The sequence below is a fragment of the Dipodomys merriami genome, unplaced genomic scaffold (genome assembly GCF_024711535.1).
Source record: "Dipodomys merriami isolate MVZ:Mamm:240054 unplaced genomic scaffold, mDipMer1.0.p SCAF_819, whole genome shotgun sequence".
Lineage (NCBI taxonomy): Eukaryota > Metazoa > Chordata > Mammalia > Rodentia > Heteromyidae > Dipodomys > Dipodomys merriami.
The window spans coordinates 1-24,608 of record NW_027206423.1 but is presented as its reverse complement, the minus strand read 5'-3'; the positions used below and the strand labels follow the sequence as shown (position 1 = coordinate 24,608).

At 40.9% G+C, this 24,608-nt stretch overlaps 1 long non-coding RNA gene across 1 annotated transcript; it reads left to right on the top strand.

Annotated features, from left to right (window-relative positions):
* The first annotated feature begins 10,356 nt into the window (after positions 1–10,356).
* LOC138819799 (uncharacterized) lies at positions 10,357–17,301 on the top strand. Its single transcript, XR_011369637.1, has 3 exons — positions 10,357–10,444; positions 10,829–11,068; positions 17,218–17,301. It is a non-coding gene; the product is annotated as an uncharacterized lncRNA (long non-coding RNA).
* The last annotated feature ends 7,307 nt before the right edge of the window (positions 17,302–24,608 follow it).

Genomic DNA, 24,608 nt, shown 5'->3' with positions numbered 1-24,608 from the left:
TGGCGCGACCCCGAATGCAGGGGAGGTCAGTGTGCAATTACAGCTGAGCAGCCTAGAGGTGAAAATCCTCCCCCTCCCACCCTCCCCTCCCTCTGGACCACTAACCCCAAATTCCAGACCCCAAGCGCAGGTAGCGAGGGCTGACCCCTCCCGCGCCGCCCAGCAGAGACCCGCCCCCCATGACGCGATTGGCCACGCCTTTCTGTCTTTCCGCGCACTGATTGGTCAGCCTTCAGGTCGGTCAGGCGGAGCGCCGCGGCGGCGGCGGTGGCGGCGGCGGCGGCGGCAGCTGTGCTGAAGGGAGCCGGACCGGAAGGGTCTCAGCGCCCCGGCGCCCCTCACACCCACTGCGGCGGCGACGGGGCGGAGCGGAGCGGGGCGGGGCGGCCGGAGCCCGGGACAGCGGAGCCGGGAGCGGCCGGAGCGCAACGCCGTCAGCCCGCCCGCCCGCCCGCTGTCTGTCTCCCTGGTGCGCGGCGGCCGGGAGGCGAGGTGAGCCCGGCGGGCGGGCGGGTGAGCTAGGCCCGGCGGGGGCCGCTCGGACCAGGCCCCGCTGGGGAGGCTCGGCGGGAGCGTCTCGCGGCCCGGGTCTGCGAGGTGGGCGCGGGGCCGCCGGGCCGGGGTGGGCGGGGGGTCTGTGGGGCGCTGGCGGCCGCCGCCCCTGTCCTCCCGGGATGCCGCAGTCACCCTCCGGCCGGGCTGTCAGCCGTCTGGAGCTGCGGGGCCTCGCGCGCGCGCTCTGACCCGAGCCCGGCCGAGGTGCAGGTGGGATCTGGGGGCGTCGTCCTTGCCGGTGGCGGGGCACGCAGCTCCCCACCGGGTCGGGATGCTCAGGGGCGCCCTGGGGCGGGGAGGGGGAGGGCTGGTGGTCTGGTGCCTGCGACCTTGGCCAAGTCTCTGATCCCCCTCCCCCTCGGGAAAGTGGGGAAATGTCTACTATTTTTGGACAGGGATGTTGTCAGGCCTGTAGAGCTGGTGCCCAGGGCGCATCTGCGGAAAATTGGGCGGCATACTGTCCTTTGCTGATGTGTCGTAGCAACCAACCCCTTCCTCATCCATCCTCGGGCCTCTCCCCCCCCCCCCCATTTTCTGCACTCTCCTGTGCCTTGTCATTGCACAAGGCAGTGGGTTCTCCACCTCCTCCACCACTATCCTACACACACACACACACACACACACACACACACACACACACACACACACACACACACACACACACACACACACACACACACACACACACACACACACACACACACACACACACACACACACACACACACACACACACCCTCACCTGTCTTAATTTCCTGTGTTTTAAAGTTGTCTCTGGGATTTTGGCGTAGATGACACTTTCTGACCCTTCTCTGCCTATTTTTGATGAGACCTGCTTTGGTTACTCTCTCTCTTAGTCATTACATTTTATTTTCTTATTTATTTTTGTGCCAGTACTGAGGCTTGAAGTGAAGGACCTGGGCATGCTGTCCATGCTGTCCGTTAGCTTTTTTTGCTCAAGGCTAGTGCTCTACTGCTTGAGTCACTTCTGGATTTTTTTTTTTTTCTGGTTAGTTGGAGATATGAGTCTCGTGGACTTTTCCTGGTCCATCTTCAAACCAAGATCTTTAGGTTTCAGTCTCCTGAGTAGCTAGGATTATAGGGTGCCACCAGCATCCTGTAATTTCATTTTTTTAGTATCATTTTTCTCGTACTTACTCTGCTTTGAAACTCTTCTATTTGTCTGCCTGTTTATTTTCTGTAGCTTTATGAAAACAGGTAGTTGTCTGATTGGTGCCCTGCTTTCTCCCCAGTGCTTAGGAAGTAAACAGTAAGTATTCAGTAGTAGCAGTTCAGTGAATGATCTAAAGAACCTTCCTACCCGCCTGCTGTTTCTGCTTTCACTTTTATGTTAGTGACTTCTAACTTGTGAAACTTGTAAGCAGATGGAAGCTTATTCTCATTTTGTGACATATGTTAATGTCCTTGACCCCTTTACTTAGTAACTGTCAGAACAAGCTGTGATAAAAATTTTACATTTTTACAAGAGCTCACTCCTACTTCTTTCCCACATTCAGGAGACATCAGCTGAATTCTGCATTTATCTAGGTCACGCTTTCTGCTGGGCCCCAGGGACAAGAAGGAGATAGCAACAGGGTCCCTTCCCCCAGAGATCCCAGGAGCTCAGTAGAGAAGGCATGCAGACAGTTCCAGGATAAGGTATGACACTGGGGGTAGTGGAGGGCCCGCTGGGTGGAAATGTGGAGTAGAGGACAGGCAGTGCTGGTGGGCCTTAAATGGTGACCAGTAATTTGGCAGACAGGGAGAGGCCCAGAGAGGTGAAAGGGCAAAGCTAATGAAGGACCTCAGTGTGGGGTGAAGCCCTTGGAACCGGGCAGTTGTGGACTGATGGGAATCTTGGAGAATCAGAATTTCACTCAACAATTTTCTAAAAGACATCACAACTCCCAGTTTGTATCTGGACTTCTCTGATTTTAAATGTTGACAAGAGATAATTAAAACTTTTCGAAGCTCCCCTAAGCCAAATGCAGACTTCACTGGGCTTGGTGCAGGATTGTTGACCTCTAGTATATGCAGTGTAGGAGGGTATTAGGAGGAGCTGGAAAAGTAGCCTAGGGCCTGGGTACCAGCCTAGGTACTCATTTGATTGTTGCTGGAGCCCTGTGAATAACTGCTTGATGTACAGAGGAAGAAACAGACTCACAGTGTCTTAGCAGTCTGCTTCATATCTAGCAGCTGGTGAGTGGAATTTGAACCCAGATGTCCCCCAGGTCAGCCTGGATCCCCAGCTCTCAGTATTCTTGTCTGACTTTTAATTTATTCTGGGAGAACAGCAGCTAATCTATTTAACATTTTCCTCCACTTAGTATTTTTATTTTCTTTTCAGAAGACTCCTGTTGGGTTAAAAAAATTTTTTTTACATAGTCTCTAGAGAGCTTTGATTTTTCTGAGAATTTTATTCTCAAGGCACTAGGACTTTATAATTTGTTGACAGATTAAAATGTGTTTACTTAAGTGTTCGAGGATACACTTGGATTTGTTGAAAATCTTAATTTTCCAAAAAGAAGAAAATTTCAAAGCAACTAATAGTGAGTAAACCAATTGTTTTCATGCTGTACAAGATAAAACAAACCTGGTGTTTTTCTTAAGACCTGATTTGGCAGTAGGTTATTTTTTGTTACCTTTCACACTTGATTTGGATGGTGCCAATTTACATAATTCCTTTCAGAAAAATTAATTCTTAGTAATTTACTTGGCTTTGTATAAATTAATTCCAACATCAGTCTTTTATTTGTTTAACATAGGGACTTTCTGAAATATTCCCAAAAAGTTGAATAGTATCCAGTTTGAACAATTATTAACCATTGGATAATCTTGTCTCATCTCTAACTCTACTCACTTTACTCACACTCTTGTATTATTTTCAAGCAAATTCTAATATGTGATTTTATTCATGCATTATTCAGTATATCTATATATGTATAATATATTTATACACTAACAGTAGCTAATTAAAACTTTTAGAAGCCAGGTGCTAGTGGCTCATGCCTGTAATCCTAGCTACTCAGCAGGCTGAGATCTGAGGATCGAGGTTCCAAGCCAGTCCAGGCAAGAAAGTCCATGAGACTCTTATCTCCAGTTAACGACCCGAAAACCAGAAGTAGCACTGTGGTTCAAATAGTAGAGCACTATCCCTGAGCTAAAGAGCTCAGGGACAGTGCCCAGGCCCAGAGTTCAAGCCTCATGACTGACCCCCCCCCCCCAAAAAAAATTTAGAAGTTTATACATTATACATATGTATATATACATATTAAATTTGTAGAGGCAATAGCTTCTGAATGTCATCAAATGAGGAGTCAGTATCAAATTTTCACTTGTTTTATGAAATTTAGATTCTTTATTTTGGTTGTTTTTGTTTGTTTGGTTGGTTGTTTTTTGTCAGTTTTGGGGCTTGAACTCTGGGTGGGCCTGGGCGCTGTCCCTCAGCTCTTCAGCTCAAGGCTAGCGTTCTGCTACTTGAGCCACCGCACCACTTCCCGTTTTCTGGTGGTTTATTGGAGATAAGAGTCTCACAGATTTTCCTGCCCAGGCTCACTTTGAACTGTGATCCTCAGATCTCAGCCTTCTGAGTAGCTAGGATTCCAGGCCACCGGTGCCAGCTTCTTTAGTTATTTGAAGGTAGAGCCACATAAGGATTCATTTGTTGTGATTGGCTTATCTGTCAGTTCACTTTCTCTTAATGTCTTGTATTTCTTTGTTTCCTTGTGGTTTATTTGTTGAAGGAATTGGGTTGTTCTGTAGCATTTTCCTAGTTGGGATTTACTGATTCTATCTCTGCAGAGTAAGTTAATGTTTTTATTCTCTGCATTTCTCAAAAATTAGTAATTGGATGTAGATATAGCTTGGTCAGATTCAGGATGTCCTTGTGTCAAGACCCTTCTCAGATGGACTGCACTCTCCTCTTTGGAGACACCCTGAGATTCTGTGTTCATCTCTGTTTTACAAATGAAAACAGTCACCTAAGACCACCCAGATCAGTGGCTGGCCCTCTGGGACTTCCACCCCAGGGTCCAGATTTTAACCACTGGTCCACACTGCTCTATCACATTTATTCTCCTACTTAGTTTTACCTTCAGCAAACACTGAATTACTAATTACTATGTGATTAGTAGAGGACTGAGAAATAAGTCAGACATGTTGTTGGCCCTTAAGAAGCTCAGAACAGAGTGAAGGTAGGCTTACCATGCAAAATAAATAACAAGAATACAGGTCCAAATGACCAAATGACCCCTGAAAAACAGGGGTCATTCCCAGCACAGGCTAAAGAGCATGAAGGGAAATCTGCAAGAAAAACAAATGCTTGAACTAAATTTTGAAGGAGGCTGAAGGTTGGTGGAAGTCATTTCAGGCAGATGGAACTGCTTGGGCAGAAGCCTGCAGGTGTGTAAAGACATGGTATGTCTGCTGTCCGAGGTGGTATGAAGAGCCTAGAGAACCTTCTGTCTACTATGTTGTACTAAGGATTTGAACCTTACTGTCAGAGTCACTGTCAAAGGAATTAAAATAAGAGATGGTATCATTGCAACATATTTTTTAAACCTATCTTTAAAAAAATTTCTTACCATGCAAAAATTATACATCTACAAGAAGTTGTAAAATCCCACTTACCTTTCACCCAATCATCTAACAATTGCATATTTATGTAACTATAGGACAGTGTGAAAACCAGGAAATTGGCATTGGCCCAGTGTGTGTACAGTTCCCTGACATTTTATCACAGAGATTCATATGACCACCACCATCACAATCAAGATCCAGAGCTACTTGTCATCCCAAAGATATCTCTGTGTGTTATCCCATCATAGCCACTGAACCTACCTTGCCTACCTACCATTTGTAATTCCTGGTATTACTAATCTGTTCTGCATCTCTATAATCTTGTCGTTTCAAGAATATATATGAAGTTACATAGCATGTCACCTCTTGAGATGGGATTTTTTTTTTCCCTCAGAATCCTCACAGGAGTCCCTCCTTCCCATGAGCCTCCCTCCCCTGCCCCCACCTCCTCCCCTACCCTCCATGGATGCTAAAATCCATGTATATGCCAGGTGTGAGTAGCTCACACCTGAAATTCTAGTTACTCAGGAGGCTGAGGTTTCAGGATCACAGTTCAAAGCCAGCCCAGGCAAGAAAGTCTGTAAGACTTTTATCTCCAATTTACTAGCAAAAAAAAAAAAATCAGGAAGAAGGGCTGTGGCTCAAGTGGTAGAGCACTAGCCTTGAGCACAAAAGTTTAGGGACAGTGCCCAGACCCTGAGTTCAAGCCCCAGGACAGTACAAAAGAAAAAAAAAATCCATGGATGTTCAAATCCCCTATATAAAATGAAACAGTATAATCTGTACAACCCCTTCCCATGCACTTTAAGTCACCCCTAGGATACATTTTAATACCTAGTACAGTATAAATACTACATAGTAATCACTTTGTTATACAAGGTAGGGAAAAATGACAAGCAAAAGGTCTGTACTGCATATGTTCAATTAAAGATGCAGTTTTCCCCAAATGCTTTCTTTTTAGTTATTTTAACTAATATATAACAGCATAAAAATTATGCATATCAAAGAAGTATTAAATGTTTGATACAGGTATATGTTGTATAATGTTTAAGCCAGGTCAAACATTTCCCAGAATTTATCATTTCTCTATGGTGGAAGGTTTTTAAATCTTCTTTTTGAGATGTGTAGTACATTATTGATCTCCTTTGCTGCTCTACTGTGCAATAACACTCCAGAATTTCTTGTTCCTCTATACTAACTTTAAGAGTTTCTCTAACTTAGTATCAACTGATCTTTCTGAATATGTTCTGTTTATGGTTGGTTGAATTAAGAAGTGCACAATTAGCCAAGCACTGGTGGCTCACACCTGTAATCCTAGTGACTCAAGAGGCTGAGATCTGAGGATTGTGGTTCAAAGCCAACCTGGGCAGGAAAGTCCAAGAGGCTCTTATGTCCAGTTAAGCACCAGAAAACTGGATGGCGCTGTGGCTCAAGTGGTAGAGTGCTTGCCTTGAGTGCTGAAGAGAGTAGGGACAGTGCCCGAGGCCTAGAGTCCAACCCCCACAACGGATTAAAAGAAAGAAAAGTGCATAACTAACCAAGTACAGTGTGGCTCATGCTTGTAATCCTATTCTAGGCTAAAATCAGGAGGATTGGAATTTAAGGCAAAAAGTTTGCAAGATATCCATCAGCCAATAAAAATGCTAAGTGAGGTGGTGCACACCTGCTATCTCAACTAAATTGGAGGATTGAAATCCATGTTGGCCCAGACAGAAAGCAAGACCCTAAGGTCCTAACAAAGCTTAAACCTCAATACCATCAATAAGAATTTGCAGAACCCACAAATATGGAAGGCTAATTGTTATGCCCTTGAGATCCATACAGTTACTGTGTGGATCAGTTCTTTTCAGTATTGGGAAGTATTCAGTAGTTCAGCTAGGCCACCACTGAACTGTTTGTTTGCCAATTGAGGTCATTTGAGTTGAGTCCAATTTTGATCTGTTAGAAATAAAGCTGCTCTGAACACTTGAGCATAGGTGCTCATGTGGATAGATCTCTCTTTTTAAAGTGTGTGCTCAGTAGTTTGGAAGTTAGCAAGAATGGAGGCTAGAATGGCTTTTCCGAGCTGCCAGGCCCAGGGAGCCACATGTGTGGGATCTCTTGTGGTTTTTGCCTTTTGCTTTTGTTATGGCCCTTCCCTCACTGTAACTGTTTTATTCCTCACACCTACCCAAACAGTGTTACATGCTACTTCAAGAGTGGTTCCAATGTATTCATGGAGTATCCTCTATAATACTATCACTTTCATGAACAGAGGCAGTCCCTAAATATTGAGTTGAATTAGTTTAGCCTCTTGCAAACTATAAATAAGTAATCTTTTTTCCCATGTAATATTTATCTTTAATTATCTTAAGTCTTATGGCCACATAATTTACAAATTATCCCTTCTACCTGAAACCTTTTCTCTTAAGAAGTTGGCAAAAAGCACCACTATCAGTCACACACACAGTAGTTCCACAATTTTGTGTTTTTGAACAGCTGCATAAAGAAAATCCTGAATTATAACTTAGTCTGTCTTAGTAAAGAATTAAAAAATAAATAGTCGGGCGCTGGTGGCTCACGCCTGTAATCCTAGCTACTCAGGAGGCTGAGATCTGAGGATCGCGGTTCAAAGCCAGCCCGGGCAGGAGAGACCTTGAGACTCCTATCTCCAATAAACCACCAGAAAACCGGAAGTGGCGCTGTAGCTCAAGTGGTAGAGCGCTCGCCTTGAGCTGAAGAGCTGAGGGACAGCGCCCAGGCCCAGAGTTCAAGCCCCATGACCGACAAAAAAAAAAAAAAAAAAAAGAATTAAAAAATAAAGTCTGTATTGTATCTGTCACAGTCACTTTTTTTTTTTTTTTTGGGTCCAGTCATGGGGCCTGAACTCTGGGCCTGGGCGCTGTCCCTCAGCTCTTCAGCTCAAGGCTAGCGCTCTACCACTTGAGCCACAGCGCCACTTCCAGCTTTTTTGTTTTTGCTTATGTAGTGCTGAGGAATCGAACTCAGGGCCTCAGGCCTGCAAGGCAAGCGCTGTACCACTGAGCCACCTTCCCAGCCCTGTCACAGTCACTTTTAAAAGCATCTGTACTTATAGACCAACTATAAAATGTGACAAGTATTAAATATTCATTTGACATTTATACATAAGCCACACTAAAATGCCTTTGAATAAGTAAAAGGCAAGACCAAAAATATAGACATTGTTCCTCATCTTCAGCCATTGCCTTTAACAGGTTAATTTTGCTTGATTCTGAGACAGTAAAGGGATTCCTCAGTATTTAAAGATGTTCTCATAATTAGCTATATAAATCTGAATATAAAACCAATCTTTAACAGATTTGGAGATGATATTATTCCCATCTGTAATCTTTTATTTATTTATTTTAAAGATACCCTTTCAGGGCTGGGAATGTGGCTTAGTGGTAGAGTGCTTGCCTAGCATGCATGAAGCTCTGGGTTCGATTCCTCAGTACCACATACACAGAAAAAGCTGGCAGTGGTGCTGTGGCTCAAGTGGTAGAGTGCTAGCCTTGAGCAAAAGAAGCTCAGGACAGTGTCCAGACCCTGAGTTCAAGCCCCAGGTTTGACACACACACACACACACACACACACACACACACACCTTTCAGATGTCACTAGAATGTCACACACACACACACACACACCCCTTTCAGATGTCACTAGAATGTCCCAGCATTGTGGGGAATGTTGGGAGTGTGGGTCAGATCAGTGTCCCAGAAACCAGGCCTTCCTGTCCTTGGACTGAGAGATGCTATGCTGAGTGAGAAAGATCTGTGCCCATCCTCCTGGAGCTTAGGCTACAGTGGCCTGGGGCAACTTCTGAGGCCTTCCTCATTATCAGGATGGCCTCAGCCAGTGTTCTAGCTCCTTGAAGCCTTGGATTGCTCCAGCATGAGTTGTGACTGCCCATCCTGCTGTGGGGGTTGGTGTGTGCAGTCCTGTTTGTTTGGCATCTGTTGCAGTTCTTCCCTGGGGGCACTTCCTGGCCAGGTGTGCCAGTGGCTCTCATCAGGAATGACTGGTTAAACTAACCCAAGAAAAAAAAAAAGTGGCACAATGGACAATTGAAGAAACTACTCATTTGACTAAAAGTCTTTGTTTAGGCTGTTACTAACTTGTTTCTATGTTTAAAAGACATGTTGGGCATCATTGTGTCAAAACATAAATCATTACAGAAAAGTTAATCTGGTAGGCATTCATTATTAGGTGGTAGAACAAAGTCAGGATGTGATGGTGCTGTAGAAAAATTTTAATTCTGTGTTTTTAAACACTGTGAATATTTACCTGCATAATTCCATTGTTGGCTTTTAAGTTTTTTATTAAAAAAAACAAAACAGCTTGCTAGACTTTCAGTATACCTTGCTGGACAACAAACAGGGAACCAAGTAAATATTTGCTTGTTTTCTTTCTTTCATCTAGACTCTTGCAGAGTGGGAATCAGCCTGTTGCCTAAACCACAGAAAAACTGCTTTCCGCCACTACTCCTTTATACTCACATTTGTGAATAAGCTTTCTAGCGTCAGTGTTCTTTTACTATAGAATAGAGAAGAGCGTATGGATAAGAGGGGCTGCAGGCCAGTTTCAGCCTACTCTCATGAATAGGGCCCATTCAGGGTATGCTGAGCTCACACCAATGTCACCAGTCTTGTAACTGCCCTTCACTTTGGCTTATGAAACTTGCTTTCAGATTCATCGCTTTAACCTTAATCTTTAGACTTAGCCGAAATCTTCAGGGCCTCTAGAAGAGGTCATTCTGAAATAATACCCCATCCCTGCTAAGCTGTCTATAAACTAGTCCCACAGGAAACAAACTGATGAGAAGCATTTACCGACGTAATAATCTCAGCATGGCTAGTAATAATATGTGAATTCTTTTCTCTGAAGGGGGTTATTTTCTAATCTAAAATTCCTAAAATATGGTCTTGCCGGAGGACCTTAAGATTCTTTCCTTTAATAACAGTCTTGGGCCACTGAAATGGCTTGGGGCTTTTGGGAGTCTTTGAGGCCTCGCTTAAGTTCAGAACTCCATCAGACTTAGAGCCATATTGTCTTACATTCCAATGAACCTGAAATACTGTTTGGTGAACTGTGTATGTATAATTCAGTAAGGATGTATGTTCCTTCTGTTTCTCATCTAAGGAACCTGACAACATACTGGCTCCCGGAATACTGTATGACACTACATCATGAGTGACAGTAAATGTGACAGTCAGTTTTACAGCGTGCAGGTGGCAGACTCAACTTTCACTGTCCTGAAACGTTACCAGCAATTGAAACCAATTGGCTCCGGAGCCCAAGGAATTGTTTGGTAAGTATGGGCTATTTCATTACTTTGGATTGAATTTTTACTGTAAGAAAAAGTAAAACTAAATCATTGAAAACTTAGAAAAAAATAAATTAAAGCTAATTGAATCAAGTCTTGCTATAGTTATATGTAGTCAGGTGATAGGATACACATCCAAATCCTTAGAATGCTTCATAAACTTAAATAGGTAGCAATTTTCTTTTGCTTTTTTTTCTTTTCTTTTCAGTTTTTTTTTGTTGTTATTCATTTGCCCTGTCATTATAATAGCAGAGTACTAGGTATGACAGTGAGGTATAACAGAAATTTGGAGTTTTATTCATTTCTTCATCATGGCCACCTTTTCCTCCCCTCCCCCTTTTATTCCCAATCACTCCTATTCATTTCTAGGCGCCATCATTGCCGTGCCTTGCCATTCATTGGCAGGATGAGGCCAGTCAGTGTCATTATCACACCATGGATTAACCAGGAAGGGATGCTGTGTGAGGGGTTGGGCTGGCCGTCTCTTCCTTGGTGTCTCTCTTCAACTATGTGTCCAGCCCAGGACGTCAGAACCGTTGGTCTGACCCTGAACCTTAGTCTCTTGCATGGTAAGACAGTCAGCTGCTGCAACATCACTGCCAGCTAAAGGTAAAGTTTTCACCTGTTTTCTAGACTACAGTTACCAGCTCTTCTCAAGCATTTTATCCCTAATTTTTCTCAGTGATTTTTTTTTTCTTTTTAGTCAATAAAAACAGGATTCTCTTTATCTCTAAAAGAACCTGTAGTAAAGCCAAGAATCTGTTTATAGCTAGTAGGCAGAGAAGGTTGAAGGTATAAGTACATTATTGGGTGTTGTGGCTGTGGATTATGTGTGCGTGTAAAGAGGCTGAATTTAGAGAATCTTAATCAGTGGGTTTTTTTTTATGTAATCCTAAAATTACAGAATTTATGAAATCCAGCTTTATCCTCTGTTGCAGAGACATATGATTGAGAAGTTTACAATTCACTCACCTATCCAAAATAGTGATAGTCTTAACTTCCAAATGATAGCATGCTAACTTGGTACAGGCAGAATACCCCTTATCTGAAATGCTTGGGGACAAAAATATTTCTGGGCTTCTGATTTTTATTTTAATTTTTAGATTTTGGAATATTTTATAGACATTACTGATGGAGCATCCCTAATCCAAAAGTTCTGTCAGTGCTCAGAAAGTTTCAGATCTTGAAGCAGTACAGATTTTATTGTACATAAATCCCTTGCACGAAGTTAAAATTTAAAGTCAGTTGATGGTCCAGATTTGGAAACTTTGATGTTAATAAAGATTTTGAATGATAAAACATTCTTTTGATTTATAATCTCTTTCTTAGATGGTAACAACACACATAATTTGATAAGAGAGACAGAGCCAGAAAGAGAAAAAGACAGAGGTGAAGAAAGGAGGGAAGAGGAAGGGAAGAAGAAATGAAAAGTAACAAATATCAGTGGTCTGGAGGAATTCATTTTATAGCTGTAGATAGGCCGCCATTTTAAATATGGGCTTCCTTTATCCTAATTGGCCGTTCACTTGTTTTTGAAGATTAGAAGTAATATAAATGGTGAATATTACCCAATTACTGTGAGCTCTGCTGTAATCCTCACTGTATTAATGGTGCTGTTAAGACTCAGCCTCATTGGACTTCTCCCTATCTCACAGGGTGTTAGGTTCCATCTATTGGTCTCTGGAGACCTTACTGCTTTTCCTGAGGTAAAGCTTGTCTATGCCTTTGAACTATTGATCATTTTTGGTATGATCAGGACTCTAGGCTAATTTCTATTTAAAATCTTATCAATAATGAGTAATTAAGTATTTATTAAGTGCCTTATTTGAATGTCTCAATTCACTGATTTATTTTGATAGAACAACTATGACATTTAAGAAATGTTTTAATTTTTTAGCTATAATTGACCTTCAGTTTCATGGTATCCTCCTAGCTTAGGTTCTCACTTGGGAAAGTAAACACTTTAGATGTGGTTTTGTCTTCTTGTTCCCTTGTTTTCTTTTGTATCCATCCTGTCTAATCTGCTAATGGCATATTCCTGTTTAAGTAAAACAAAGAGTACTTTTGCTAAAAGAAACTTAGCAATAGGTTAGCTACTACCTCAACAATAGGAATTGGATTTTCTATAATTGCTTATTAAAATATTACCATTTTATTATTCTTTAAAAATCATCCATCAGTGAGTCTCTAGGAGAGCATAATGGACCAAAACAGTGTGTGGGCATCCATATCCTAATTCTTGGATGCTGTGAATGTTACATGACCAAAGAAAATTTGTGGGTTTAATTAAATTAATGATCTGGGGGGAGGGGAAGGCTACCCAGCACAGTGGGTGCAACATCACTGAGAAAGTGTTCTTACAGAAAGAAGACCAGAGGTTCATGGTAAGAGGAGGAAGTGTGATAACAGAGAGTGTGGAGTGATACAGAGCCAGGAGTGAAGCCTCAAAACCAGAAAGGACAGGGGAATAGATTCTCCTCCTAGACCCTCCAGGAGTGGTACAGTTCCGCCAGCCTCTTGGTTTTAGCCGCATAGTATCTATAGACTTCTTCATCCAGAACTGTAAGATGATATTTTCTGCTCAGCATCCCATTGAAGACTAAAGTCAAGATGTTAGCTGGGCTAGGCTTTTTTGTGGAGCCTCTGGGGAAAAATCTGTTCCCAAGCTCCTTGAGGTTTTTGGTAGAATCTAATTCTTCACAGGTCTAGTTCTGAGATTCCCAAATCCAGTATTCTTTTTCACTCATAATTATCTTTTCCTAGAAGCTACTGGGGAAATGTGGAGGAAAGAGGTGGTTAAAAATTAGTGTTTAGCGGCTGGGAATGTGGCTTAGTGGGAGAATGCATGAAGACCTGGGTTCAATTCCTCGATATCACATACACAGAAAAGGCCAGAAGTGGCACTGTGACTCAAATGGTAGAGTGCTAGTCTTGAGCAAAAGAAGCTCAGGGACAGTGCCCAGACCCTGAGTTCAAGCCCCAGGACTGGCAAAGCAAAATAAAATAAACCTGTTCGGCTGGTTCAAGGCAAGGAAGTAATTATCAGACAAGTCAGAGCTGTAGGTATGGCTCAAGTGGTAGAGTGCCAGCCAAGCTAGCAAGCCAAGCAAGTGTGAGGACCTGAGTTTAAACCCAAGTACTAGTAAAATTTAAGAAATGGTAAAAGTCAGAAGTAGTTATTACCTTTGGTGAACAGGAGGGATAGTAATTGGAAGGGGTCTCAAGGGACTTTTGAGACACCGACAGACATGACTGTGATAAGTCATTGAGCTGAGGAGCCCAAAGCAAAGGAATGGCTGACTTATAATCCTAGCAGCTTGGGAAATTGACACCTGAGAATCTCAGTTTGCAGCCAGCTCAGGCAGCAGACAAATCAGGAGACTTATCTCCAGTTAACCAGCAAAAGCTGCTAGTTAAGGCATGGCTCAAGTAGCAGAGCACCAGCCTTGAGTGACAAAGTTGAATGAAAGTGAAAACCCTGAATTCAAGCCCCAGTACCAGCACCAAAACAAAGAAAGAAAGAAAGAAAGAAAAGACAGGAAAGAAAGAAAGAAAAAAGACATGCTGAAATCCAGCAAAGCAATGGACTTAAAGTTTTGCGAGAAAATTGATTTTTAGTTCCAACTATCAAGGATGATGGCAGAGTATGATCATTTATCTTCCATGTGCTTTTTCAGGGGTGGTGGTAGCAAATAGTTCTTAAAGATGTATTCCAACAAGTAAGACCAAACAAGAACAGATCATAAAAGACACAGTGAAGGCCTGTGAAAGAAATCCTAGGGATTAGAGCAGTGTCAGGCTTATATAGTGTCAGGCTGCAGACCCTCCAAGAAAATGTCCCCAGACAGAAGAGATTCTAAACAATAAATACTATGAACAAGAAATTAGCAAGTACTGATGGTAACACTTCAAAAGAGGCATTTTTCTTCTCTAATAATAAGAAAAAGTTTATTAGAAACTTGTGGTGGGGTAAGATACTAAAAGCCATGATCTAAATATGAAAGAAATTTCAAAGGACCTAATGTTTTAGTGACTGATAGAATATAAGAAACTAAAGCCCATTTCTCCTTGATTCTGGAAACCATTTTTTGGTGTGAGTGGTCTTTGGAAAATGAAAGCATATATGTGTATATATACATATATATATATATGTATGTATATATACATGCAATATTATGGTGTTCAATTTTTAGACACATCCTAAAGAACATAGGAGACTTAATATGTACATAAGAAACATGTGTTGGCAAGCTTGACCATTTAAGCCACAAGTTTAGAGGAAATGAGAGAATGAAGAGAGAGAACGGGGATAGAATATACTGGTCTCACTTTACCTACTGTGGGGGTGGGTCAAGAGATTCCTTTGAAAGTTGGTGGAGTAAGTTTAGGCATGCTATTTAAAGTTACAAAGGAAAACCTAAAAATAACACAAGAACAAAACTGGCAAGCATGGGGGAATCTCAAATAAGTAGTTTAATTCTCTTACTATGGAATAAGTAGTTGTTTTTTCAACTAGATAAATGAATAAAATCAGGATAAAATATATGCTTTTTGGTTTAAGAGAGATTACAAAGTGACCATGAATAATTGAAGGTCATTGCTTTTGAAGTTGAAACTAGGAGTTAGAGAAGCCTGTGTCTATTCAGATGCATAGAATTGGACCCTTTGAATCATTTTTTATAACTTTTTAAAGAATAGAAAGTACATGTTTTTATCGTGTACAACATGTTTAAAACATGTATATGTAGTAGAATAAATTGATCTAATTTACATGTATACTACCTCACAAACGTGTTTTCTGTGGTGAGAACACTTAAAATCTGTTGCTGAGCAGTTTTTGAGAAAACAATACATTGTTTTTAACTATGGATACTGTATTGAATAGTTGAGCTCTTGAACTTACCCATAATTCCTGTGTAACTGAAACTTTGGACCAGAAAAATGTATGGGTTTTTGAGACCAGAAAAATATATGTTTTCAGATTCTTGAGTTGGAGAAGCAAATACACATGTGTATTGTACACAAGTTATTTATTTTCCAAGTTGATTTTCCTTCAGCATATTATGATTCATATGGAATGATGCATCTGTAGATGGGCTAAGGAATTTACATATGTGTAAATGTACATATGAACTGAATTAAAATGATGTTTCTAATAATCCTTAACCAAATGCTACAATAAACAACCTTCAACTTAAAACAGATTTAGTTAAATTAGGAGTTGTTTGGCCCAGAAGCATTATTAACAGAAAAGAACAAGTATACACAGTGTTATAAATTTAATAAAATAAATACACAGAAGCAATTTAAAAGCTCCACCTAGGGGCTAGGAAGTTGGCTCAGTGGTAGAGTGCTTGCCTTGCATGCATGAGGCCCTGGGTTCGATTCCTCAGCACCACATAAGCAGAAAAAAAAAGCCGGAAATGGCGCTGTGGCTCAAGTGGTAGAGCACTAGCCTTGAGCTGAAGAGCTGAGGGACAGTGCCCAGGCCCAGAGTTCAGGCCCCATGACCGGACTAAAAAAAAAAAAAAATTAAAAAAAAAAGCTCCACCTAGTGTCTCACATGGTCTTCGGTACCTTTGAACTCCTGATGAGTAGTCAAAGGAAATAACACTAAGCTATTTAGTGCTAATTTGGAACTTGAATGGTGGTAGTTAGGCAACTATTTTCCATGCTTAATTTCTGGAGGGAAATGAACACTAAATCTCAGAGAACTTGGGATGCAGGAAACACAGGCTGTAGGTTCTATTCTTACTAATGGGAAGAAGTATTTCCAGCAGCATATTATATATAGCTATTGCTTACATCAGAGATTTTTTTGTATCTTGGGTATTTACCATGAGATTTTTGGCTTATGTTTTCTTTTTAGATTCTTTTGTCTGGGAAAAACACAATCAATCAAAACTTAGATTTGTTGCATTCTTTCCATGAGTTTAACTTTTTACTTTGTTACTCTGATAATTCCAAAATGTACTTACATGTAATCAGTGATAATTATTTTTTAAATTTTATTGTTAAGTACTATAGTTGTACAAAGAGGTTATAATTCTGTAAGTTACAATTATTGTTCATTATCTTGGCCTATTTGAACTGAGGATTTAATTTCTTGGCCTTACATTCTCTGTGTTAAACTATCTGGCTCTGCTTAAATTACCTAGCTCTGCTGGGTGCCAGTGGCTCACACCTATCACAACTTGGAGCCAGTCTAGGCCAGCAAAAGCCAGAACTGGGGGGCATGGCTCAAGTGATGATACCCCAGCCAAGCACAAGGCTTGAAAGGGAAGACTTATACGTCAAATTAATGAGAAAGAAACCAGAAGTAGAACTGTGAATCAAGTGGTAGAGCACTCGGCAGCACCCAGCCCAAGCCCCAGAACTGGTCCATGGGTACACACATACACACACACACACATCCCAAAATAAAAAAGAAAATATTACCTGGTTTTGAACATAGTAATCTTAAAATAATTTCATCTTCTCAAGTGAAAATTCCATGTGCAAAGAATTGTGGAATGCCACCCAAACTGTGGATGAAAGGTCACCCCTGCATCTGCAGAGGACTAAATTGCTTCTGCAGTCTAGCCAGCTCCTACGCACTCCTCTTCATATGCACTTCTGCCTTGATGGGAAACAAGCAGAACATCTTTCCTGATTTGTTCACTCATTTTAAAAGATGATATGTTGAATGTTGTGTTCTCCATTGCTATGTTTATTAAAGCCATCCTAATCAATTGTTTACTTCTATTTCCTAATTATAGTGCTGCTTTTGATACAGTTCTTGGAATAAATGTTGCAGTCAAGAAACTAAGCCGTCCCTTTCAGAATCAAACACATGCAAAGAGAGCTTATCGTGAACTTGTCCTCTTAAAATGTGTCAATCATAAAAATGTAAGTTATGTCTGTGTTTCCTCCATAGGCCTTGATACTCTCAGCCATGTGATAACCTTCAAGTTCTTTGGGAGATGGGCTGAGTTCAGACCTAGGTTAAGAATGACTATTAAAATCATTATATTTTGCTGGGTACTGGTGGCTCACACCTGTTATCCTAGCTAATCAGGGGGGTGAGATCTGAGGATCACGGTTCAAAGCCAGCCTTGACAGGAAAGTTCGTGAGACTTTTATCTCCAATAAACCACCAGAAAACTGAAAGTGGCGCTGTGGCTCAAGTGGTAGAGCACTAGCCTTGAGCTGAAGAGCTTAGGGATGGTGCCCAGGCCCAGAGTTCAAGCCCCATGACTGACAAAAAACAGGGAGTGGGAGGGGGTGGTCCTGGGGCTTGAAATCTGGGCCTGGGCACTACCACTCAGCTCTTCCACTCAAGGCTAGCACTACCACTGCATGTCTTACTAATGATCTTCTGAGTGTTAATTTGATAACCTTACCCTATGGGGACATCATAAAATGTGAATTTGGAAGAGGTTTGAGAGGTCAACTTAAAACCTTTTTTTTTTGGTCAGTTGTGGGGCTTGAACTCTGGGCCTGGGCACCGTCCCTCAACTCTTCAGCTCAAGGCAAGCACTCTACCACTTGAACCACAGCCCCTCTTCCAGGTTTTCTGAGTGGTTTATTAGAAATAAGAGTCTCATGGACTTTCCTTGCCTGGGCTGGCTTTGATCCCTGATCCTCAAATCTCAACCTACTGAGTAGCTAGGATTATAGGTGTGAGCCACTGGCGCCCAGCTAAAACCTCTCTTTTATTTTTGTCTTTTTTAAGAATACTTAAGATTAGTATTTTAGATATCAATGATATTCAAGATTAAATATTTAAGATTAATATGGAAGATTAGATGTTTTAACTTTTTATGGCTCTTTCTGGTATAGAGATATTAGATATAAAAGTTTGGTTTATTGTTTTGAATCTGTGGTTTGAGTTGGCTTTAGTTTAAATTTTTTGACACTACTAGGGTTTGAACCCAAGCCCTCATGTTTGTTCATCTTTGTTTATTTAGGTGGTACTTTTCCACTTGAATCACACCTCCAAGCCTGGGTGTGTGTGCGTGTGTGTGCGTGTGTGTGCGCGCGCGTGTGTGTGTGTGTGTGTGTGTGTGTCCCGGTGTGTGTGTGTGTGTGTGTGTGTGTCCCGGTGTGTGTGTGTGTCCCGGTATGTGTGTGTGTGTGTGTCCCGGTCCTGGGGCTTGAACTCAGGACCTGGGCACTATCCCTGAGGTGTGTATGTCCCAGTCCTGGGGCTTGAACTCAGGACCTCGGTCCTGTCCCTGAGGTGTTTAATTTTATGTTTTTCTCATATCTATTGCTCTACCACTTGAGTCACAGCTTCACTTAATATTTTTTTAAAAAAATAATTAATTAGAGATAAGAGTCTCATGGATTTTTCCTGCCTGGACTGGCTTTGAATCACAATCCTCAGATCTCTGCCTCTTGAGTAGGTAGGATTATAGACATGAGCCACTGGCACCCGGCTGAAATGATTTTTCTATACCAGGATACCATAACCATTTATCCATATTATAATGTTTTTGTAGTTTTAGGATTAAATCTTTGTTCAATTTTTAGTTGATTTTGGTTTGAAGATTGAAGAATAGATGCAGAGTTTTTTTTTTCTCTTTCACTAACCAATAATCCCAATTGTATAGATTGAACAATTCATCTCTCTTTTGGTCATTTGAGATGATTGAGGATGTAGGTTTAAAGCAGTGTGACTCATAAGGGGGTGACAGTGGGGTCAGCTCTTTAAGCCTTTCCTCAAAAGGAAGTATATAATGCCAAACCACAAGTTTAGTCTTCATATTTCAAAATATTTTAGAAACTCAGTACAGTACATTTTCTAACAGTACTTAAGTTTTAAGTTACTAGGGACACATAAGAGGAACTTGACTAAAAGTACATCTTGTTTTCAGTTGATGTTTGACATTTCTCAAATGCCATCAAATAGAATGTTTTGATAACAGCCATAATAATAATAATAATTGAGTTCTACTGTTATGTGATTTTTTTGTTTTAATACATTTTAATATTCAGCTAAATTTTTGTAATCCAGTAGAGTCATTTGGTATACTGAAGTATATTTAATTTTCTCTTTTCAGATAATTAGTTTGTTAAATGTGTTTACACCACAAAAAACTCTAGAAGAATTTCAAGATGTGTAAGTATCAATTGTATCAAAGATGGAAAAAATTTAGAAGAGAAGTAGCCAATTTCTAGTATTTAGGAAATGTAGGGGGCCATCCATTTCTTAATGATACCATACATACTCTTTTGTCTATGAATGACACTACAAAAAAAGGGGGTATTAATATTTACTTTGTTTTGCCTAGAATTCTCTTATTCCTGTGACTGATCAAAGATAAGTGCAGAGAATTCCTCAGAGCAGGCAGTGACCATTGCTGTGTCTACTTTATTTTACTGAACTACAAAATTTTCTTCAGTTCTCGATAGGTGTTTATGAGTATTACTTGAAATGATTGTGTCATTAAATAGTCTGTGTTTTATAGACTTTTTTTTCAGTTTGATCTCAGGATCTTATACTTGCTAGGACACACCTCTAAGCCCTTTTTGTACTAGTTATTTCTGAGAAAATGGCTTCCTGCCCAGGCACTAGCCTGAGCCACAATCTGCCTGTTTTAGGATTCTTAGTGTAGGTAGAATAACAGGTGTACACCACCTGTTGGGAAGAAGTCTCAAAACCATTTCTGCCTGAGCTGGCCATGAACCACAATCCTCCCAATCCAGCCTCCCAGCTTTCCTTGCTAGCAGTGAGATGAAATACTAGTCTACCATATTGATGTTCAACTTGATCCTACATTTATTGGTGTATTCAATCATAGAACAAATGATTGTTCACCACGTGCTATATGTTCTTTTGGAGTAAGTGTACCTTAGTGACAAATGGAAGCAAAATTCCCTTTATTACAAATTTTAGGTAGCCAACACCCTCCTAGATCCTGCCAGAGAAGAAAGATAATAAATAGGTAAGGAAAGTATGTAGTTCCCTAGAATATATTCAGTGCTTGGATAAAAAGTCAAGCTGGGTTAGTGTTGGGAGGTTGGGATTCATGCTACAATTTTAAATAGGAAGGGTTCTCCAGAGAGAGCCAGTAGGGGAGAGAGAGAGTGAAAGGGAGGGAAAGAGAGAGAGATGGGGGAGGGGGAGCCTTATGTGAGGTAGCAGCTGAGATGCTATCATGGCTTGCTCTAAATGCAAAGGCCACAGAGCTAGAGAAGCCAGTGTATACCTTTCCATCTAAGACCCAATGCTTGAGAACCTCAGAGACCACTGGTGTCTTAGTCCTAGAACTAGGGAGCCCACAGTTCTGATGTCCAAGGCCAGCAGTAGAAGTCTGTCTCAGTTCATGTAGAAGAGACCAGTTAACCAGTTGCAGCCCTTGGCTGATTGGATGTCACACACCCACATTCAGACTCACCTCTACAAACACCTTCCCACACAAACCCTAAATAAGGCTCTAGCAGGCTTCTAGGTAAAGTATTACCTAATCTGTTCAAGTTGACACTCAAAATGAACCATGACAGGCTAGTTGGGGAAAGACCTCAGCAAGTTGGTGATATGTAAAGGAAGTCTTGGAGGAGATGAGGTCTTTGTGGCGAGGTGGAGTGGAGATTAAGGGAGATGGTCGGGGCAGAGCAACAGTAGAACATGCTTCGTGTGCCAGGCAAGAAGCCAATGTGGCCAGTAAAGCAGGAGGAGAAGATGGACATTACAGGAGCCCCTAGGTTACTAAGGCAAGTCAGAGTAAGATTTCCGGTAGAGTTATTAGCTTGCCTGGCTTGTTTTTTTAAAAGAATGACTTGTTTCTGAGTAGAAACCTCTGTAAAGTGGAGACACAGAAACCCAATTAGGAACAGAGGCTTCTGCAGCTATCCACATGAGAGATTATGGTGGATAATAAGCTTAAGGAAAGAGACTAGACATTGAAATGGAGAGGAAACTTGTGGGGAAATGAGGTTGGAAGTTTTCTTTTCCTCTTATGATCACTTTTTAAAAATAGACTCTTACTTTTAGAGCAATTCAGATGCATAGCAAAATTTAGCAGAAGATAGGAGTTCCCACATGTCCTCCCCTCCCCCTGCTTACTCCCAGTTATCAGTGTCCTCCACCAGAATAGGGCATTTGTTAAGACTTTCTTTATAAATGTTGTTTCTTACCAGCATGGCTTAATGCTGGTAAGAATGATCAAGTAGAGGAGAAACAAGTAGGAAAATTTGTGCAAATTTTTATTTGCCATGATATAGATGATGTTTGATTTTTAACTTGAAAAATACATTCTTTGGAAAATTTTTACACAGTTAAATTTTCTTTCCAAATACTCCTTAAAAAATGCATTGAGTTTTTTTTTTTTTACTTTAGCTAATTCAGTGATTAGATAGTGAGCTATTACTGTTTCGTAAAATGTTTGATTGAATAAACCATAAGGAATTTGGTGTCATTTTCCTGTAATGGCTGATTTTTTTTTTATCCTCAGGTATTTGGTTATGGAATTAATGGATGCTAACTTATGTCAGGTTATTCATATGGAGCTGGACCATGAAAGAATGTCCTACCTTCTGTACCAGATGCTCTGTGGTATTAAACATCTGCATTCAGCTGGTATCATTCATAGAGTAAGTAATGACATAATGATTTTATTTTTAAAGTAATGTTATTCAGTTATTACAATCCTTCAGATAGAAAAGAACTTTGTTTTAAATTTGGCAATATTGAAAATTCAAATAAACTATCAAATCATGTATTTCAAAACAATAGCCAGATGAGAAAGCATTTGTGGAGTACCTAGCTTGTCCAGTCCCTGTGTAAGCCAGCACTATAGATATATCTTTTTCTACAGAAAAAAAATTTTTTTGTTTTAAATTTTAAAGTAACTTAAAACTTTGAGAAAACTGCAAGTATAGGACAAAGAACTCCCAAATACCCTTTACTCCATTTTTTTAAATCCCTTTTGTAGTGATCAAGGAAAATAAAGAGAAAATTATGAAGATACTGTCAGCACTGTCGGGTAGCAGAATTTAAAAAACAGGAAAGCTGCCAGGCACCAGTGGCTCACATCTGTAATCCTAGCTACTTAGGAGGCTGAGATCTGAGGATCACGGTTCAAAGCCAGCCTGGGCAGGGAAATCTGTGAGACTCTTATCTCCAATAAATCATTCAGGAAACCGGAAGTGGCAAAGTGGCACAAGTGGTATAGCACTCGCATTGAGCTGAAGAGCTGAGGGACAGCATTCAGGCCCAGAGTTCAAGCCCCATGACCAGCAAAAAACAAAAAACAAAATAAAACAATGAAACAGGAAAGCCAGATGCCAGTGGCTCAGTCCTGAAATTCTATCTGCCAAGGAAACTTGAGAACTGAAGGATCAGAGTTTGAGGCCAGTCTGTGCAGAAAAGTCTGAATGACGCTATCTCCAAAATAAGCAGAAAGTAGGACTGGAGGCGTATCTCAAGTGGTAGACTGCCAGCCAAGCAAGCAATGAGCAAATGTGAGGCCCTACATTCAAACCTTGTACCACAAGGAAAAAAAAACACAAACAGGGAGGTATAATATAATTTTCTAAGCTATTTTTATAATTTTTTGTATTGCTGTATAAAGCAGACCATTGTAGAATCTTTAAGCACTGAAAATGTTAGAGACTGAAAGCAGGGAAATACAATTTTGTTGAAAACTAGTATTCTTAGCATTGCTTGAATTACTACTATGCTAATTTTATTGACAGGCTGTCTAGATCTGTCTAGATCATTCCCAGCAGTAAGAGCCTCTTCTCTGACCTGAAGTCTGTGTGGGAAAGGAAGTAGTGGGAACAAGGACAGTGATGCCTGTTAATAGAGAAGCATTCAGAGGTTTAACAGTATTAATTCCTCCTGATATCTCAGGTGCCAGGAAAGGTCGGTCCATCACAGCCACTAAATGGAGGCCTCCTGCGGTGGTGGAGCCATTCACCCAGGAAAAACAGAGACATGGCCCCTCCTATAAGCCTTGGGTCTGTGGCACAAGGCCAGGAGAGTAGTCCATATCCCATTCTCCTGGGGCCTTGTATGCTGATAAGCATCAGTCTGGCCTCCAGTTAGGTTATTCAAAAGTGAAGCCTTTGCTGCCACCTAGTGGTGAGTTCAAATGATACAAATTGTGGTGGTATGTTCACTTTAAAAACAACACTAGGCTCCTAAATTAAAAAGAAAAGATTCCTAACAAGCCATTCTATTTCTTCTCCTAATGATATATACCTTTAATTTTATTAAATTTATGCATTCAGCTGGCTGCAAATAAAAATATTTGGAAAACAGAAAACATTGTACTGAACACATACAAACATTTTTGTCAGTATTCCCCAAACAATACAATGTAACTACTATTTGCATAGCGTTTCCAGTGTATTAGGCATTATAATTCATGTAGAGGTGATTTAAAGTATACAAGATGATATGCATAGAACATAGTATTATTTTATATAAGGGACTTGAGGGTCTTTGGGCTTTTATATTCATGGAAATCTTAGAACCAATCTCCAGCTGATACTGAGAAATGGAAGTATTTGCACAATACTTGCAGGTGGACTAAAGTGGCTGGAGGACCTCTGTAGATGGCCTGGTAGAAATTTGGTTGCATTCTCTGTGTGTGTGTGTGTGTGTGTGTTTGTATGTGTGTATGTATCTGTGTGTGTGTGTGTGTGTGTGTGTGTGTGCACGCTTAAGATTGAACCAGGGCCTTATGCTTGCTAGGCAAGTGCTCTACCACTTGATCAACATCCCCAGCCAGACATTTGTTTTATTGCATTTTAAATATCAATTTATCAATTTCCCATTCAAATGTCACTGGATTCAGGGAGTTTCGGAAAGAGCATCTGACAGTATTAAAGCATAATTGCAGTTTTTATAGATTTTAATAGGTTCTCGGCATATCCTGGGAACAACTTCACAGCATCATCGTCTTGAGGCATCCCTGCAACGCCTTTGTGGCCTGTCACTTGGGAAGCTTTCCAGTCAGGTGCTAAGATTCACACTTTTAAGTACCCGTGAGGTAACCATGTGGCAGTAACCCTCCAATTTGACTTTAAGCTACATAGTTGAATACTGTGAGGAGAAAAGATGGAAGTTATTTAGAAGTAACAGTTTCTAAGGTGAATGTACAAGCTAGGCAGTCAGATTTCTGAAGCTTGAGGGAGGGCCTACAGTGATCAGTGCAAA